We start from the raw sequence: 15,709 nt of genomic DNA on the forward strand, positions 1-15,709 counted from the left end.
TGCTTTTTGTTAAGTGTGTAGATATTCTCCTGGTGCTAATCACTACAGTTCCATAGGAATAATACATGAATCATATTCAATTGCAAAACCATGGGTAAAACACTTTGAGATGATCTGATATTCACATCAAGTCATCTTGAAGACCACGTGAATTTCAAATAGAATGACTTTTCATAAGAGTTAGTCCGTTCCCAACGCTGTTGTATTTTGTATGGGCTGGTCTATTTTATAACTAGAACTAAAACTGGTCATTCGCAATGCTGAGTTGCAGTTCTACTTTTCGAGCTCATTTTTGGAACGTATTTAGCCAATGTTGCAAATTCTCATCACGATGAAGGCTCATCACCTGCTCGTCAGCGATTTGAATTTTATCAACTGGCAACTCGATCGTATCCTGATTGCTCGCGATGAATCGCCGACGCAAAAACTGATGAGCAAAATATGAATGGATTACGCTCGCAAATACTCGCTCGGTATCTCTGTCTCACACTCATCGCTAATCATCGTTACTTGCTGTCATCCAACCAAGAATGTATTTTGCGATGAAACGTAAACAAGCATATTTTTTGGCAAATTACAAAACAAAATATTGCTCGTTCAAAAATAAAACGATATTCGTACCACATATAATAATTAGTAACTTGCCAAACGTCAACATATACTTGCGACGCCATACACAAGTATGTGTAACTTCAAGCGGCACACGGACAAACAAAATGGTTTCAAGATTTAGTTTTAATAAAATGCAAACCTGGTGCAATATTATTATTATTATTTGGTGGCTAGAAGGTTCGAAGCTATGAAAAATAATACATCTTCTTGTGTGACTAACGATGAAGGTTGATAGTAAAAATATCGTCGGCCACTGTTCAAAATTTGATCCTGCCAACAAGTCTGAAAAATCGCTTGTATATTGTAAACATTTGCAAACGTTGCTGGTGCTTGTCATTGTCACGAAAAAAAGATTTATGCTGCACTAAACGTGAATGTAGAAAAATTATGAATAACATGTTAAAATAATTTTATGAGATTAAAAGTCTTCTGGGTGTAGAAGAACGTTAATGTTTTGAAGCGCATTTATGTATTCTGTCGCAAAAATGTATATTCCAAGTACCTCAGGTGCTAATAGTCGAACTAAAAAACCCAAAAACCAACATAAGTGTTAGGTACAAGTTTTTTTGACGGTATAATTCAATATCCGATAGCGCTTTTGCCTGTTTTCCAAAATTGATAAATCATAGCTACTCATCGCGATGAGTAAAATGCGAGGTATTCGTTTTGGATTAACATCACTAGCGATCAAATCATTGCATGAAAAAGAGTGAGTGGTAATTCGCTTTTCTCTCACTCTCATTAAATAATTCTCAGCTAGAAAAGCATTGCCAGAGAATTTGACGTTATGGAATCACCTTTGAGTGTGTTTCGAACCGAATCAGTACTTTTATCGATGAATAGCAACATTGGTATTTACAACTGCTCGACAGTTCTGTTCTACTTTTGACCGAATCTGAAACACGGATATAACTCTGTTTTAAATATTTTTGTCAGTATGTGGGCAACATGTCATCCCAAATGACAGGTTATGTATTGTCAAAAAGTGAAAATAAGAAAAATGTTTTGAAACTTTCATTTAGTTTTCAGAGCTTCTTGTTATTTTTGTATGGGAGCCTTTGTTAATCCACGGAAGGATGAAGTTCTTTCGCACATTAAATACATAACTTTGCAGCATCACATTGCATTAAGGTGAAATGAGTCATTATTGTCAAAAGCAGTTTTTTGGTTTGAAATAAAAATTCAGTTCATGAAAATATATTCACTGTGTTCAGATTGACAAGAAGAATGCAATGAATACATTTTTGAAAACAAAACCCCTGTTTTGGACCTAAAAACTGCTTCCGAAATTGACATTTCTGATGAAAAATTAATGACTGCTCATAACCCGTTAATATTGCAAGGCAAGTCTGTCGCTGTGTATCACTTTTTTGGGTTTTTCTTTTAAAGACAGTGAATTTGGGACCGGAAAGCGTGTAGGGCGCTATATCTCTGCATATTAGCGTTGATAGGAGGAAATGCTTATCAACTTAGGAACTATATGGGCTTTGTTTCATTATGCCTGATTTTTGTTTTCAGGTATAATAAATTCAAATTTGTCACGAGGTTTTCGAGTCACTTTAAATCTCGCATGTGCATAATATTTTTAGATATAAATTATCAAATTATGGTTGTATATGAGCACCAATGGCATTATATTAAATTTATTAAGAGGTATTTTTTAAAGGTATCTTAATTTTCGTAATTACTGGCTTTACAGAAATTTTTTGAATAGTCAGGTTAGTCTCATATAACTCCCCCCATCTACTAACAACAATTCCTTTCCCGAAATACTTGTGAAGATGCAGAGGATTCCCTGGTCTTTAGTAGCAACAAGTATTGGACTAACATTCCTTCCCATCCCACCAGGACCCGCATTCGGACGTGGCCGGCGTCGGTATTGATCAGCATGCAGGGACCTGATAAGGTTGCACAATGAGGAATAGCGTGCTGTCCCAAGTATGCTCTTTCCAGCCATCATTTTGCAATTTTCATCGGTTCTGGTCAATAACGGAGTAGCAGCACACGGGCGGTATCCTATGCTTATGCTTATGCTTAAAGACAGTGAATTTGGGACCGGTCTCTGTACACTAGCAGTGCTCTATGGAGTCTACCGTATCGTTGACTGACCGCACAACCGAGATTTCAAAAAGGCAAAGTCTTGGGCTTTAACGTCTTTCTAAGACTTGACCCTTATCTATCGACAGACTTCGCGGCCGGCTGTTAGAGTACAGGACAGTTACGGGGCCAGTGCAAAAATTCTACTAATTCTATCTTTTAGCACCAGCTAGCTGAGATTCAAACATACGACATTGGCTTGTTAGACCAGCATCGTACCTTGAAGTTAACTGGGTGGTAACCGAGACATCGATTTTGAACATAACCCGTATTTAAAAGAGCTTGACCTTACTACTGAACCGATTGGTGTGGAAAATTAGAAAATTTATGTGCACGGGTTTTTGGGGCCAGGGAAGGTTAGATGGTTAGAGACTCCGCATCGAGAACTAATCAAGCAAATGGAACCAAATTTGACATGTGAGGGTTTTTGAAACCAAATTTTTTTTTCTACGGTGCGAAAATTATTGAGTGAAATTTGAATTATGATATGTTGTCCTTGCTCGCGTGTCCGAGGCATTTTCCACTAGGCCCGACAAATTACAAAGAACTATGAGAACAAAGGCCACGGGCGTTAGACGACTTGCTAAAACAGAATCAACTGCTATTCATGATTGATTGTAACGTATGCGATTCCTGAAAGTAAATACACTCAAGTCACTTTTTACACGAAGGATACGTCTCGTGTAAATCAAAACCGCGTAAATTCCGAAATTCGCGTAAAAAAACCGCGTAAATTCCGAAATTCGCGTAAAAATAGTCGCGTAAAAAACAAACCACGTAAAAAGCGACTTCAGTGTAGTAAACAGGCAAATATAAACAAAGCTCCCATTATTGCGCGCGATCTGTCGTTGCGGCTTTAATGAAACAGTCGCTTATACGGGATTGTTAATAACCCAGAAATACTGCCACAAAACTTTAAACAGAATATGTATGGAAAATGCCGCTTTCTGACATTAACTTACAGAAATTGAACCAAGAAACGCTGCTTCATCATCGACCAAAAATTAATTGCAAAACTGGAAAGTGAGATCGCGGGGAAAGTAAAACAAAGTTTATGTTAACACACACACATAAAAGTCGGCGTGGGTGCCGAAGTATTTAAAACATGCATTGCGTATGACATGATGCAGTTTTATTTTTGACAGTTGCAAATCATAGAAATGACCGAGCAGTTTATAACATAATTGAAACTTTGCGTTAGGAACGGCCTTACCCTTTGATTAAACGTGTAAAACCAGTGAAATATTTCTAAAAACTTATTTACATCCTAATTTCATGTGGATTGCAACAGGATATAATCTAATGGCAAAACACGTGGATTTGCGGTGCTAAAGCAGTGACTACCATGTTTATTGAAGGTTTGTTGGAAAAGCATGGTTGTTTAACGTGTTTTCCATATGAAATATTTCATTTCACGTTAAATTGAAGGAAAACACTTTTGACACCCGAATGATTGATATTTGAAACATTATTATCAATCAGGGGGCTGATATGACGTCACATTTTCGTTGCTCACATGAAAAAGGCGGCAAACGCAAAGCGATTCCACAAAACGAATTTATCTAACCATTTTCACAGTTTCATGTATTTCGCATTAATTGTCTGCCTGAAATTGGCTATGTGATGCTAAAACCTTGACTAAAATCGAACTAAAACTAACGAAATTTAACAATTTATACATCCGACTCGGTTGTCAGCTTGAGTCCATTTATGAAGTTGTCAGCTTGGGCCCGCTCTATGTTGGCTACGTTTTTTGACGTAGGACTACGTCTTACGGCAAGTTTTGAGATAGGGTGTCATTCCAAAAAATGAAAAAATGCGGGCGTCACGAAAAATGAAAGGTTTTGAGCGCTAATAGCTCAGCGGTTTTCCGATCGATTTTCAATATTCTTACACCAATCGATCGGAAAATCTTCTAAGAATTGACCCAAATGAAAAAAGTATGGATTCTTGATGTTGAACTATTGAAAAATTGAAAATAATGAACCTATGTTTTAACAGAATTCTCGCTTCGTGATTGGTTGGAAGATTCTTTACGATGATCTAAACCTATACCAGTTTGATATCTGTGCTTGGGAAGTAAGCCAAAAGAAGTGACAAAGTTTCCTCATTTCAACAAGATTTCTTAACACCGCGGTTCAACCTAGACCATTTTGATGTCCTTGCTTGGGAAGTACGCCAGAGAGAGTGACAAAGCCCCCTCGTTCCAACAGATTTCTTACGAACGCGATTAAACCTAGTCCAATCTGATGTCTGTGTTAGGGAAGAGTGCCAGAAAAAATGACACAAGTTCATTGTCCCAACAGATCGCAAATTCTTTACTGCGTGACGATTAAACCTCGGCGAATTTGATATCTGGGTTGGAAAAATGTGCTACAGCTGTAGTGTTCGGTTATAATATGACTCTGTACTGCCACAAAAGACGATCATTAAGACTGACGCAGTGGCCTTTTAACCCAATGCCCTTCTGGCATACAAAAACAATATGACTGTATGAATACGCAGGCTTGCCGTTTCATTAGAAGTGTAGTGAAAAGATGTGCTGTTGATAAAATAGGATTGAATTGGTAAAATCCTTTCAACGTGGGAAACCATGGATAATAAAAACAATCTTTAATTTCAGTAAGGTAGCAGGAAAGTAATAGTTTGTGTTCTTGATTTTGTTCAATTGTTTCCAAATGCACATAGAAATAACTCTGAAATCTTTTGAGAATTGAACGTATGCAATGTTACTACCTTGATAAATGTTACATACATACAGCGTCACCAACCGGTTTTTACGAAAATCTGGTAAACGAGAATAAAAATGTCTGAAAAAATCTGGCTGCCATTTGGTCTGATTAGGCATCAAAAAGTCTGGAAAATCCAGACAAATCTGGAAGGTTGGCAACGCTGCATACATAGCATGTATATATGTTGCATATAGCATGTATACATGCAGAATCGAATGATTACAAGCATGAATACATGCTACTATCACTACAAAGAGACTTACGTAGTCCTGCGTCACCTATATATGCGGTCGTGTCTTGTACACAACCCCTCTGATTTTTGTATAGGTTGGTATTGGAAGTGTCATTCCCGTGTTATCAATATATTTGCACGTTGAAATTCATGTGTAAGATCTTTTGGTAACGCCGTGTCTATTTTTATCAGTCTAAGAATAACACATTGAATCATATTCAATGGTTAAACCACAGACTAACAGACGTAACACTTCGACCAAATTTTTTAACAAAACATCGTTTCATGGACACCCCTAAAATTTGGAAAAAACACTAGCATCACCTGGTGCAGTCATCGCGCTACGCCAGAGTAGGTTGCTATAAATTTAGCAATGCTATTAAATTACTTGTATATTATCTGACAACAGCGCCAGCGCAAGCGAGCGGCGTTCTCGCGCAGCGATTGTTGTTTGAGTCTTGGCTTAAGTGAAAATTTGTAGTGATCGTTTCTATTGGCGATGGAATAAGGCTTCAGTGCTACGTCTGTTAGTCTGTGATAAAACCATGGGTAAAAGACTTTGAGATGACCTGTTATTCACATCAGCTCATCGTGAAAGCCACCGGAATTTCAAATAGAATGACATTTCATAAGAGTTACTCTTTGATTAAACGTGTAAAACCAGTGAAATATTTATAAAAACTTACACTTTAATTTCATGTGGATTGCAATATCAGGATACGATCTAAAATGGTAAAACACGTGGATTGCAGTGCGAAAGCAGTGACTACTAGAGAGCCTTAGAGAGTCGCCATCTGAAACAAATTATCTAGCAACGATGCAGCTGTGTCTGTCAGTGTTGCCGCACGCACAGATTATTCTGTGATCAACAGACATTTGAAATAAATTACTTTTATAAAATCTGGATATGTAATTCCTTTTCATGATAATTTTACCACAGTTATTGGTCGTACCGTAAATAGTTATGCTGCTGTTGTCTGTTATTGCTAATTCTTTTGAGAACCAGCGATTTAAATTAAAGATTTCGAGTTTCTCGATGCTAAATGACTCAGCGGGATCTCGATTTGGCGATATTTGGTAGGCGAGAAGCCTCCCAGTTAGCCTCAAGGTACACTCAAGTCGCTTTTTACGCGAAGGATACGTCCCGCGTAAATCAAAACCGCGTAAATTCCAAAATTCGCGTAAAAAAACCAAAATTTCGTGTAAAAAAAACTTTCTACAGAAAGGATTTCAACACTACGCGAAAAAATAGACGTTTTGAGCACATCCGTGTAAATTCCGAAAATCGCGTAAAAAAACCGCGTAAATTCCGAAATATGCGTAAAAATTGCGTAAATTCCGAAATTCGCGTAAAAAAAACCGCGTAAATTCCGAAATTCGCGTAAAAATAGTCGCGTAAAAAAACCGCGTAAAAAGCGACTTCAGTGCACAATGCTTATCTAATAAACCATTTGTCGTACACTCAAAAAATTCGAAACGTTTTATTCATGTTACAACGTGTAATCTGTTTCATGTGAAAGATTTGGGATGTTTTATACCGACAAATTACTTAATCCGTAATCCTACTACATATAAATTTAAAGCATCGCCCTTATACTTTTGAATCATGATTCCCATAACACATCAATTATTATTTTTTTTCTTGAAATCAATAATGCACGGAACATTCAAAGCATTCCGGAAAAATATTACGACTTATTTACATTGGTTTTTACATTATATGCAATAATGAATATTAAACGTAAACAAAACAAATATGTATCCTATAAGTACATCACTATAACTTTCACTTATTTTCACTATAAAACACATGTTAATAGTTCATTTTATAGAATGCATTTGGTAAACAAATTACCGTTATTTCTTTTGTTCAAATAATAATCAATTGCCATATAACATATTAGTTAAATGCCTATGGTATTAAAAAGCATTTTACATGAAGGCATAAAGTTTAATTGACTAAACTTATAACTATTATTAGCAAATCATTACAAATCTGTGCAATAGTTTAAAACACATTGATTTTATGTGTGGCATCTATGGAATGTATTATCGCCACTAATCCAATTCATTTGGTACCATTTCTACTGAATTTGGTCGCCACATTTTTCAAAGGGTTACCGAAAACGTCATTGTACCGCGCAGCGCGAGTGCAGTCAGTGCTTTTCCGTTTTTCCCCGCGTTGTAAATAAAATACATCCTCGCCAATATTTCGGTTTCGGATTGTCCGTAAAACATCTCTTGTATCAATCAGCAACCTCATTCGGGCTGGTAGGTTGATTTAGGTAATTATTATTTAAAAATAACTAATCAAAATTCATTTTTTGTTCGTGGTGCTCTGCGACTTTCCGGTTTGTTCTTGCTGCTTTCAGCGTAATGGCTGTTGATTCTTTTGTCATTTTCTGGATTCAAGTGATGTTTCTTGCAGGCAATTCTTCAGTGCTATAGTGCTGTGGATAAGTAATGTAATCCAGGCATGGACATTTGAAGGACTCCCGGAACGTTACCGCAGATAATAGAATTACCAATTCGTTGTGCTAACAGGTGCCAACCAAACAAATTTAACATTTGTCAGCAAAATTGATTGTGTGCGCACCAAAAATGCACTTCACGTTGACGAACGTACAGAAAAACATCCTAGAGCAGCGGTTCCCAACCTTTTTTCAGTTCGCGTACCCCCTGACGGGTTTCCCTATACTATTCTGTAGCGAACTAAAGTTTTGGCGAACCCCTATTTGGGAACAGCTGTCCTAGAGGACCAAAAAGTACACGTACATGATGAAAATGGGAGAATGTATACCAATCTAACACGGTAGCATCGCAAATTAAGAATCAACCGTCGTTTAATGACTTTAGCAGCAAATCCTATCACAAGTTTCATCATCAGGCGGCTTGGGCACCAAATCCAGCCGTTCGCAGGGCGGACTGTGTAAGTAATTTTATCTCCTGAAGGAAAATATATGTTTTTGATCTCTTTTTTCTCACACAGTCTTATAATACAACTCTAATGGTACTATGTGGTGATACTTCGGGAAAATCGAAGGCAATGGTATCATTTCCGCCAAAGACGTCCTGCACATCTCGTATAAAGTTGCCCACTACGTTCTCCGCACAATCTTCAGCAGGTCCCTACGATAACAGGACATCAAAGCTAAAGTGGCCAGCTTCATCGCAGTGCTTTGATTAAAAGATTGCAGCCCACCAATATGGACCTTTGGAGTGGCCTTGTTATAAATTATGTTTTTAATTATATTTTATTAAATTATATATTAATTTATTGATAATATCTCAAAAATAAAGAAAAAAATAATATTTAATAATTATATTTTATTAAATTATATTCTTATTTTTTAATATAATTTAATATCACATCCAATGTAATATTACATACAGCAAATGAATTATCAACTTACATTTTATCATTTTAATAATTGAATATTACGTTGCAATTCATAATTTATAATATTAAATTCTGTTTGTATTTAAATGCACGGAAACGTAATATTAATTTTGATACCCATTAAAATGTAAATATTTGTGTGATAGGTGATATGAGATGTTAAGTAATCCGAAATAAAAGTAAAGCATATTTGCGTTATATGTGGCACACATAAGGATCATGGTTAAACGTCTTGTCAATTTGATGCATAGAAAATAATACTTTGTATCTGTAGCATAATAAATTGTAACGGGTATAATCTATTGCACCGTTTTATTAGTGTATCCCAATAGCATATACGTTTATATTTTTTTGAGTGTATGCTAAAATCTTGGCTGGGAGAGGCTGAGAGATAGGATCGTAACACTAGCTCCACACTCTTCAACTCTAACTCTAACAGCTGGTTGCAAACTCTGTCGCATAAACATAGAAGGTCAAGTTTTGATAACAGAATGTAGCATCTAAGCTTTGCTTTGCTGTGGAGGCGTGAAGATTGCTGCTTGAACAAAATATCAGTGCGAACAAAGAGCCGATGCGCTTTACAGATATTTTTTATTTTTGTGTATCTTATAAATAAATATTGGAAACATTTCTTCTATTGTCACCGAAAACCACCATATTAAACAATTAAATGAATTTTCCAGCAATGCTGAAATTTTCATGGTTTTTACATAGCTGGACACAGAAAAAAATTTGTTCGGAAGGCTTCTTTCGAAATTTCAGTACGTGTTTTTAGACTCCTTAATCTTATAAGTTTTGTCCGTGCACGAAATTTCGTATTAAACGTAATAAATTATATAAGCAATAACAAGAAAATATTTCTTTTTCTCACACCTGCAGCCGAATTCGCTTTAAGAAAATTTCCCAAAAATCTCTTTAAGAAAAGAAATTCTTAGAATCTCCTTCTTTACCAATAATTATCTTATCTTTTTCCGCATTTCGAGCAACTAAAGAGAAAGAAAATTATAATGTCTGTGGAAAGAAAAAATGAAGTTCTTTTTTTGTTTTCCGCTAGATGGCATCGAGAGCTTTTCTGTAATTTCTCCCTATTAGGCGTTGAAAAATCATCCAACTTAGTTTTTTGTAACCTTTGAATTCATCTACAATAACCAAAATGTTTCACAACATTGTACTGCCGCCAAATTTCAAACAAAACACTTGCGAAGAGATTTTCAAAGTTTTCTTATTTTGAAAATCCGATTAAATGCCTTCTTTGAAAATCTTTGACGTTTAAAAAAGCAAGAGACTTTTAATCTACTCGAGATTATTAATCTCTTCGAGATTTTTCGTGTCAGAAAATCTCCTTTTCTTTTTTAAACGTCAAAGATTCTCTTAAGGCATTTCACTGGAATTCCAAAATAAGAAATTGCCAAAAATTCTTTTAAAAATTTGTCTTCTTTCACTTCCGGAATTTTCCTGCTGTTGAAACCAAAAAGTTCGTCAACATGAATGCAGAAAAGTTGCACAATTTTCATTTAGCTCTAAACTCTCAGCTTCAGTAGATCATCTATTTTCAAATGCAAGCCTTATAAGGATAAATAAACTTTATTCTTCATTCTGATCCAGAAACGAAAGAATATAAATTTTTATTCAGCGGGATTTCTAGCGGGAAGTAAACTCTAGACAGCGGAATTTCAGCGGGAAATCAACCTCTGGGCAGCGGGAAAATGGTCTATCGACCCGGTAACACTGAAGACCATTAGTTTTGTTTGTAGGGGTGGTAGGGGCAATATGGGCCACCTAAGCAAAACGCTTCATAAAACATGTAGCGCGTAATCAAAATTCTAATAATTGCCATAAACTTACGATTTGACATGTCTTTGATAAATTAACAATGTTAGAATATTGCTTGACTATGAACAGCCATCAAATTTAAATGTTTAAAAAATGATACTTTTTGCTTCGTTCAAAACCCATACGGGGCATAATGGGCCACCATACGGGGCAATATGGGCACGTTAGTTAAACTTATCATTTTAGCCAGTTTTTACTGGAAAATAACATAAAAGATTATATCATATAGAAGAAAAGAGAAATGGTGACTATTTTGATTTCATTCAGCGGTTGTTTAATGATTGTTTCTATTTACCGATTTTTTTTTCAGTTGAACAACATAGGCAACATGGCAGTTGAAGTGGCATAGATGAAAGACACAACTTTTGCTCTGTAAGCACTATTTTCGGGTTGATTGTTGCTTACAATTACGCAACATTATACTTGACTGTGTCATTTTTATGTTTATATTACTTTCCTGTATAGTTATTACGATTGTATAACAATTCCCCGAAAACCATTTCCCCGAAGCCCGTCTCCCCGAAAGATATTTCCCCGAATGTATCAATTCCCCGAAAACTCTTTTCCCGAAAGATATTTCCCCGAATGTAATAATTCCCCGAAGTATATTTCCCCGAATGTACTAATTTCCCGAAAGATATTTCCCCGAATGTACTAATTCCCCGAATAATATTTCCCCGAATGTACCAATTCCCCGAAAAACATTTTCCCGAAGGTATCATTTCCCCGAAAACCTGATTTCCACGAGTAAAATTCATGTTACATTGCATTGCAAGCCAGTTGTCAAGTGTATGTCTGGTCTCACCCAAAATTTTATTCCCAGTATCTTCAAAGTAGAAATATATGTAAGATTATAAGACATACGGGGAAATATTTTCCCCGAATGAAGTTTTTCTGAAAAATACTTTTCTGAATGTAGGTACTAGATTCCCAAAATACAGTTTATAAAAACCAATTTCTCGAATGCCGCTTCTTCGGAAAGCATGTTTTTAAAAATAAGCCATTACTTCCCCTGCGCAGCATTATAGAATAGGTGAAGCAGTTTTATGCTGCAAATCTGATAAGTTTAAAATTTAAAAACTGGGGTTGAGTACCACAGAAGGCTGCAAATCAAAAAGTAGAAAAACACATAAAGCTGAAACAATTGAAACGTCAATGAATTTTGACGGAACATGTAACATACTATTTAACACCTCAAAACAAAACCAGTTTTCACATATTCTTGCTGATAAAATAACTGCTGCTCGTGCGGAATCAACTGAAAATTAGTTACTACGACTGGGTATGCGGAAATTCACAAATTTGTGCGTGCGAAAGTCTGCTACATCCAACGGTGGATTGGCTATCATTTTTCTTGGTGAATAGATGGATCATTCTTCGTGAACAGACGCAGAACTTTGACCTTCTTAGGTCCCTTGGTATGATTTCCAACGTAAAAATCGTTTTCGGATCATGTAGGTAAGGTCAGTGCCGTAGCGTGCGGTTGTCAGACTAGCCACCGCTAAGGGCGCTAGGCCTTAAGGGTGCAAAAAGCAATGCTCCAATAATAATTACAACCCTTTTTTACCATACTTTCACTCGAAACACTGTGTAAAGGTCAATTAAAGGTAATGACATTATATTTCATGAAAAACTGAAACAAAATTCGCAATTATTTCAAAGATATTCTCGCATTTTGCTATTGATATTTGATACCGCTCATCAGACGGCGCACATCTTCTTCAATTACGGTCTAGGCCAGCAAAGTCGCTGGTGACTGCTTCCTTCTTTCATCTTCAGTCAGAGAATTTAACTCTTGCAGTAGGGAAATATCGACTGTATGTCAAAACATTCGCAGCCTTCGGTCTACTTAATTGTTGGTTATATGCTGTCCTTACTCGCTATCGCTCGTTCGGACTCAACTAAAGGATAACCCCTACTAGTCGGTAAACCTAGGAAAACACATGCACCTAAATAGAGGTGGTTTCTGCGGCGGGGCTGCCCCCCCGCAGTGGCCGGCGCTTCCGACGGCGGGTCGCCGGCGAACACTCGCGGCCTACGGCCGTCTCGCCCTGAATCATCTAGGAAACGTTTGCTACTAGCACGACAAAATAGTTAGGTGCCACATCTTGTAATAAGCGTAACTCATTGTACTCGTAACATTGATTTTAACAACATTCGTTTATCCGAGAAAATAATTTTCAGGGAAAGTCGAAAATGCGGGCAAATGCGGTAATTAGACGAGGCGCGAAAAATCCAGAAAAGAGAGATACTTAATAAACTGTAAGATAGTAGATGAAGATGTGGTTGGAAGAAAAGATATTAATAATTATAATAATACCTACTGCAGAATAATTTAGTTTTGTTTCCTGATGTAAGTTAATTCCTTTAAATAAATGAACGCTCCATTTATTTTTAACTTTGGGTTACTCGTTGTTAAATATTTTTCTAGATATTGGTTCTTTCTTGCCAATAGCTTTCTGGTAAATAGTACTTTCTGAGAATCAGTTCTCTGGAATTTGATGCTTGGAATTGGTTTTCTGGAATTTAGCATTTTTTGAACATTGGTTTTCTGGAGAATGATTCTTTCTGGGGAATATCCTTCGGTATTTTATTTTCTGGTGTTTAGTTTTCTAGAGAAAGTCGGACAACCATTCGTTGAGTCCGTGAGGTGCCGCAATTGCGTGCGACGCCTAATTTCATACGCTTGGTCTAAAGGTGGCGGTTTCCTAGCGGAAGATACAGAACATTTTCGACAAAAATGTTTGAACGTATACTCTCAAGCATTCAAACATTGTTGAAGGAAATGTGCATGTTTTGTTCACAGATATTGTTGACTTTAATACCATTTGCACGGAACTAGGAGCCCAATTAGCCGAACGGAATTTGCGCGCCTCGGATCAGTAATGCCTAATACTCTGATCTCTGATGTGCCTAGCTTCAACACCTATATAATTTGTGACCTCGAAATATAAAACGTTACTTTTCGGGGAAATGGTACATTCGGGCAAACGGTTTTCGGGGAAGTAGTATATTCGGGGAAATGGTTTTCGGGGAAGTATTATATTCGGGGAAATGGTATTCGGGGAAGTAGTACATTCGGGGAAATGGTTTTCGGGAAAGTGGTACATTCGGGAAAACAGTTCATTCGGGGAAATAGGCTTCGGGAAAATATCCTTCGGGGAACTGGGTTTCGGGGAAACGGTTTTCGGGAAAATGTTGTACAACCGTTATTACTATATATATAGTTCGGCGGATAGAAAATCGGGAGCCAAATAAACGTCAAAAGCGGAGCCAAAAGCTTTTCAAAATCCAAAATGCAGGAGTAATGTTAAAAAAACACACTTTATTTTCATAGAACTAGTCATTTTCAACACCCGCCAGTGATTATTTTTCGTAAAAACCTGCACATTTCACCATAATTTCAAATTTAATTTCATAAATCAGGGATGCCAATTCGCCTGGTTTTCTATCCGCCGAACTATATATATAGTAACTATACTTTCCAGCCTTTATTGGTTATGTACAAATACATTGCCAGGCATGCTCATTATGCCCCTTACAGCTATGCTAATCAAAAATAATTATAATAATGCGATAAAACAAAAAAAATATCTCAATTATACAAAGTAATTGTTCATATATGGTAATAGTAACCTTACATGGAGTGGAGAAGTCCATAGCACGCAACAAATGGCTATAGAGCTTATTTTGTGGGTTGCAATTCTTATAGTATTTTTACAATCCTGAATCGGCTCGAGCTTTTTCTCAATATCTCAGACATGTCAACGAATTTGGACGTGATTTTTGTTGAGATGCTTATTAAGAACATTATCAACAAGTTCATTAATCAAATTAGCGAAATTGATTGCCCAATATGCCCAAACGAACGATGGCCCATTTTGCCCCGTATGCTCATTATGCCCCTATTACCCCTACATGAATTTTATTATCAATTTTCCACCCTTTCGTACGCGATGAATTAAAACCGTCGCGGGCGAAACCATCGCCAGAATCGTCGCGGGGGCAAATATCGTTTATTTTATCAAGTAAATCAATAGCTTACGTGCTAGACAAGCATAATATATACTTATAACTTACATACAGCCAAGCAGATTCTTTCTGCGACGATTCCAAGCTATCAAAAAAGTGAGCAGCGCGTTTTGTTACCAAAGAAACGGGCAATAATTCTCAAAATGAAATGCAAAACATGATTTTGGTCACTTAAACTGTGGCGCATTCGGGAGCTGTTGTTCGGCAAACGAAGTTATTCTTAAAATAATATGTGGAGGCTACAGTGGTGCAGAGTGTAACATGGAATATTCAATCGGGATGGCGGTAATAATAAGAAGAAGGGTGAACAGAGCCAAATCGGACCGGATCATTAGTCTTTATAATCGGAATAACAAAGTTCGTGCCGCCTTTTAACCGGACCGGACCGGAACCCGGACTTCAATTTTCGTTCCGATGTCGAACACTAGCTAGTAGTATTCGACTATAAATATTCGAATATTTCGTTAAATTATTCGACTAATCTTTCGATTATGAACGATTAATGGGGATTATTCTCATTTTTTTAATCTTATTTAAACTATTCGCTTAATGAATTACTCGTGTCGGCAGTATTCGATTATTTCATGCTGTAATCGACTAATCGAGAAATTATCGGACATCACTAAATGTAGAAATTGAATTTACACTCAAGTCGCTTTTTACGCGAAGGATACGTCCCGCGTAAATCAAAACCGCGTAAATTCCGAAAACCGCGTAAATTCTGAAAACCGCGTAAATTCCGAAAACCGCGTGAAAATAGTCGCGTAAAAA

General features: G+C 36.7%; 1 protein-coding gene across 1 annotated transcript in view; it reads right to left on the reverse strand.

Annotated features, from left to right (window-relative positions):
• Positions 1 to 15,709, reverse strand: part of LOC128737115 (cytoplasmic tRNA 2-thiolation protein 1) — a 28,445-nt gene that overhangs the window by 11,627 nt on the left and 1,109 nt on the right. The gene's annotated exons all lie outside the window — the stretch shown is intronic.

The sequence above is a fragment of the Sabethes cyaneus genome, chromosome 2 (assembly GCF_943734655.1).
Source record: "Sabethes cyaneus chromosome 2, idSabCyanKW18_F2, whole genome shotgun sequence".
Classification (NCBI taxonomy): Eukaryota; Metazoa; Arthropoda; class Insecta; order Diptera; family Culicidae; genus Sabethes; species Sabethes cyaneus.